At 31.7% G+C, this 5,816-nt stretch overlaps 1 long non-coding RNA gene across 1 annotated transcript; it reads left to right on the top strand.

The window, feature by feature from the left end:
* The first annotated feature begins 471 nt into the window (after positions 1–471).
* On the top strand, positions 472–2,007 carry LOC124375030. Its single transcript, XR_006923639.1, has 2 exons — positions 472–551; positions 1,870–2,007. It is a non-coding gene; the product is annotated as an uncharacterized LOC124375030 (long non-coding RNA).
* Positions 2,008–5,816: the final 3,809 nt, after the last annotated feature.

Below are 5,816 nucleotides of genomic sequence, written 5' to 3'. Positions count from 1 at the left end.
TATAATTATTTATTCGCTCTAAACAAAATTTATTGCCATAATCAAAATTTAAATAACATGCAATAATTAGTTTATTATTAAATTGTCAGTTTCCGTTAATAATTAAGTAATTGATTCAACGTTCTCAATATAAATTAAAACCCCAGTCTACTAGGTATATTGCTGAACTAAACACCAACAAAAGTCTAAAACAAATCAATTAAATTTGAAATAATAAACCCATTATTACAGCACAATAATTGCAGTACTTATACAATAATTGAAGAAATCGTTTCAGTAATGCTTTTAATAGTTAATAGTCCCACAAAAGGTCAATATTTTGAACTGACAATAACCTGTAATCACTCGTGGCTGTGACCAGCTGGTGGCAGGCCAGTGGAACAACTCAGAACCAGGACGAGGCAGACAATGCACCCTTGGACGAGACCAATACCACCACACTCCGGCAAGGCAGATGATGGCTACAGTGCAGGTGTTCCTGGACCCCTCACGAGACTCTTTGTTCATCGCTAAACCGCGGCATCGCCAACCTCATACAGGACCTCATTCTTGTAAGTCCACATGTTAAAATTTACACATTCTACATCCTCAGTGTCTCCCCTTCTCTGATACATATAGCATTTGAGTTGTGTGTTTGGTTTGTGATCGTTCCACACGCCTATCAACGAATTTAGAGCACAACTTGCTCTGTTGTCAATGTTTTTTACTTTAGTGATTTCATTGTCATATATAGATTTTTACTTGCTTAACCATATTATTACATGTTTTTAAAGAAGAGGATAGATTCCTAACAAAAAAAAAAACAGTGTTTTAATTTTGCGACAAATCCAGATGGCAAATGTCAGAAAACCTGTAATGAATAGGCAAATACTACAATTACAGGTATTTTCCGTGTTGATCAAGTACACAGTTACATGTGAGTTACAAGCATGTTAAGTGAAACAAACCTATAACCATGTCTTGGTGTGGTGGCATCAAAGATAAAAGAGTCTATTCAGTGATCTTTGGGTTTTGGCAAGAGATGGATTGTGCCATTTGCGCTCAACATCATGCATAGAAACAGACCAGTTTTTTCACTGATAGAGCACAAAGTTAAAAAAAGCCTTCCTTAATGTCCAACATTAGCATGATCTTGTTTCTTTGATAAAAAATCTCAACATTTATAGAACATTTTCTCAATCACTATACAGGGTGTTCTGACAAGAGTGTCACAAACTTCTGTGACTGATAGTACTCAAGATTTTTTTAAATAGTCATTAAACATAGGCAAGAAATGTGTTGTTTAGCCATTAACCACCATTTTGTAAAAAAAAGTTATATCTAGAACTAGTAAAAGATATAGATACCGAATTGCACATAGGTTTTGACAAATAAGAAGTAAACTGAAAAAAATAATTGTTATTTGCATTTAATATTAAACAAAATAACACCTGCTGAAAATGTTTAGTCAAATAACAATAAAAATCAGTATAATTATAAAAAAATTTCTAAGATACCGAACTATTTTACAATTTTTATTACAATGCCAATGTACTTTTTTTTCAACAAAACCCTGTCACACCATAAGTGAGCATGGTCCACGTCATCCTGTAGGCTTGAAAACGTAGGCTTGCATGAGCCAGAAGCAACAAATATATCCAAAACAGCTGATGCCTCTCGACTGACAATAATAAAAATGAAACTACCAAATGACAACTTGAATTACTACCATCTTTATCATTTGCAATATTAAATTTTGGTTTTAGCTTATAACCATAATGTTTATTAACAGCTTCCACGACGTATGCAATTCACCACAAGGTAGGTTTGTTTTCTTTACCGTGTTCTGAACATCTCGGATTACTGAACACAATATTTGTTTTGTTACAGCGTCTCGCCCAAACCAGTGAGCGAATAGTGAACTTCAAGGCCAGGCTCATCACTTCCATCATCTAAGTTCAGCGACCACGCTCAGTTACCACGTCCTATCACTTGGGGTGCTCTGCAAAGGAACCAGGACATCGACAACAAAACCACATCTGTTTCTACGATTAATTGTGAAAGTTTTAATATTCTGTTTTCTAATTTATTTGTAGGAAGCCCCAAGTGAACACGTGCGGGGAGGGGGTACAGACTGCGCTCACTCTGTCCTCCCTCCCCCACCCCCTCCCTCAGAGAAGGGACAAGTCACGTTTGATATGTTGTGTAATATATACGATCACAAAGCAATGTAAATAGACAATGGCTCCATATCAAATAAGACTGACGCAATTACAACGTTTCAACTTCACTGCCATATCGAGAATTCTTCTCCACACACAATCGTACATTACATTTCAATTCCTGCTAATTACATTCGTGATACTTTTCTGGTAGAACTTCAGTTTTAGTAACCATTCTAACTTTCAATTAAAGGTTACTAGATGTAATAGGTTGATTACGTATTATGCAATAGCGTGAATACACTGCGTATTATGTTCAGATGCTTATTTAAATTTCCAACATTTAAAAACAAAAGTATTAAATTAATTATTTTATTAAAATATATAAAAATCCAGATTGTATTTCTTGAAAATACACCAATTAAATTTTTTAGCAATGATACTATACGGATATTACTCAGCATAACTGTGATCACAATCGTTACAAATACTCAGATAAAGATCAATCAATCTTTACTTCTCTCTTTATTATGCAAAGAGTACATAGAGAATTGTCACTTTTTTGTTATATATAAATTAATACAATTTTATACAATGTTGTGACTCTTAATCTCAATGTATTTTACAGCATAAAATTAGTAAAAAAGTTTGCATTGTAAACATCTAGATCATGCATCGTACAAACTTGCTGCCAATTACAATGTAATTACTATTTCAAATATAAAATTATAATTCACTTATATTTTTTCAATTATAAATTCCATGAATAGGCTATGAACCAAGTACGGTCTTCAAATTTTAGATATTAAAATTTTTGTAATAAGTTATATAATTATAAAAGCTATTAATTCAGTATCACTACCTTTTTACCACTATATCAAACTCATCAAGAGTACCTTCATTAGCAGCTATATGAGCACAAATTAAATTGTAATGATTAAGTAATTATTATGTATTTACATTTTGTTCACTTTCAACCAGCAATGTCTCATTTCAGAATAAAACGTATTTCAAAATTAAACAATATGGAAAAGTGAATTTTGTTATTCTATATCATAAAGCAAATTTCACTTACGATCTTGGTATCTTCCACTATTTATTTTACTACTTTCTCTTAGGTTTTAAGTTAAATTTATTAGGTTGTATGTAATTGTAGTTAGTTAAGAAATCAAAACTTAGATCTAGTAACAGCCCTGTAAACGTTTCCAGCCAATAAATTTCCGCCCATTTCCAGAATTGTCCCATCAGCATAATACAATTCTAAATGTAGCATTTTCACTAACGTCATTTTGTAAAGCTTTTTATATGCACATAGGAGTACAGTAAATAAATTATGTGTAAATAGGAAATATGTTTTTCTTCATTTCGTACCAAAGACCTGATCATACTGTTGTAATATCCACAATAAGCAGGAGTGCAGAAAAGTCCGAAGACAGTTTAATATTTTTATTATTAATTGGGCTACAGGGATTGAAACTTTTCAAACACAATTGGGAACGGAAATCCAATTTTTTACGTTCCTACCGACTCTAACTCCCATTTGGAATGACCTACGAGGAGTCAATAGATCATTTTAAAAGTAAACATAGATCAACATAAAACATCATTATAAAGGGCTGGTCAAGCAAAGCAGAATGCTGCAAAAACTCACTTCAAAAGGATTATTCTTTAAAATATTATAATTATTCATCTTAATAATAAACTATGAAATTCATCTCAAAAGTTAGGTCTCAGTGGTGTTATTAAAAAAACGTTAAGTAATTAAAGCTAATTACATGATTGGTTAATTGTCTTATTCAAAAATGGTTGATAGAACAATCATTTTTAAAGATGTTTTTCTCTTTGAATTTACACTGAAATTATTACAAATAACCAATACCTTATTCATACAGGGATATTTTGTATCAAGAGATCCAAATGGTCAACATTTTGTTGCTGCTATATAATTTGGGAATTCCTACTTAAACATTGAAATGTTCTCAGAGTTTCATTAAATTTTGCCCATTAGTTGAACAATAAACAACACATTAAGGTTTTACCCATGTTGTCAGGAATAACTTTACTAGTTCTGTAGCTTTTGAAACAATTTGAACATCCTATAACGTTCATAGAAAGTGATTTTATGTGTGTATGGTTACAAAACCACTCAGAAAAATGTTAAATGTAATGAAATTTGGTTCATTGCAAATGCCAAATTTTCAGCTTAATTTTACTGCTCATTTAAAAAGTCTTTGAATAACCGTTATGTTTAAATTAATGATCCTTTTGTAGTGCGGTTTGCGGCATTCTTGTTTACTGACCAGATCTTAACATGATGTGCATATCAACCTACACTTACATTTAAAATTAATCTATTGACTCCTTGTGGGTTGTACCAAATTGGATGTTAGATCAGTAGGAACACAAAAAATAGGATTTTCGTTTCCCAATCTGGGTTTGAAACGTTTTTAATCCTCTACCCCAATTAATAATAAAAATATTAAACCGACACCAGACTTTTCAGTACCCTGTATTTAACCAGTATTAACAGAACAGAAATTGAAATTAAATAATAATAACTAAGCTACCATTTGGTATCATAACGTAGGGGGAAAATATACAATTATTATACTACTTTAAATACAGTGCAGAAAAATGAGTAAATGAATTGTCAAGGTATTAAAAAAAATTAAATGGTCTGTGTTTAAAAATATAATTTAGGAAAAAAAAGTCCTATGAGGAATAACTAAAATAGAGATTTGTATCAAGGAAGTGGCATTATTGCAAAAACCCAGCCGATATAGTGGGAAGAGAATGTCTACGAAGTAACTGTCTTGACCCTATTAGGATGAGAAAAATCATTACAATATGCCATAAATTATCCTTGCTTCTCATCATACTTGAAAAAAAAAATAAAAAAAAAAAAAAAGAAAAGAAAGAAAAACTGTAAAACTTGTGAACCCAAAAAATATCTCTAAAATTAAATTTCTGAGTATAAAACTGTTTGTTGAAAAACTCATAAACTTAATAAACTACAATCTGAGTATAATTTCTTTTAATAAAATATGTTATTTTGTTAGTGATGTATATTATGAGTATGTATATCCAATATAAAAAAAACATTGGGAAGACCGCAAAAAAGTACTTGCTATCGCTCCTCCGGCACGGAAGTCTCAAACCCGGATCTCTCACATGCCGGGTAAATTTGTGGGCTACCAATAACAACCACAGAGCCCTCTAACTGTTCTTTAACGATTCAATTTATATTGTATATGGCCTGTAACTGTCCACACATGCGTTTATAAAAAAATAACCCAAACTAACCATATGAACGGAAGACCAAATACCTGGCAAATGACTTGTATTTAAACAAATTTTAATAAATGTAAAACAAGTCCTTTGACAGGTATTTGGTCTTTCCGATTCATATGTTAGTTTGGGTTATTTAAACCCGCATATGTGACAGAATTACGGCCAAATACAATATAATTTAATCGCAAAAAGTGAGGGCCTCTGTGGTGTAATGGTAGCAACCATTCACCCGGCAAGTGAGAGATCCGGGTTCTGAGTTCCGGCGGAGCAAGTACTTTTTTGCGATTCAATGTTTATTGAAAATAAATTAGGCTATTGCCATATAAACGAAATTTATATATATATATATATATATATATATATATATATATATATATATATATA

Source organism: Homalodisca vitripennis, unplaced genomic scaffold (assembly GCF_021130785.1).
Source record: "Homalodisca vitripennis isolate AUS2020 unplaced genomic scaffold, UT_GWSS_2.1 ScUCBcl_12599;HRSCAF=22390, whole genome shotgun sequence".
Taxonomy (NCBI): Eukaryota; Metazoa; Arthropoda; class Insecta; order Hemiptera; family Cicadellidae; genus Homalodisca; species Homalodisca vitripennis.
This window is presented reverse-complemented; position numbering and strand designations above follow the sequence as displayed.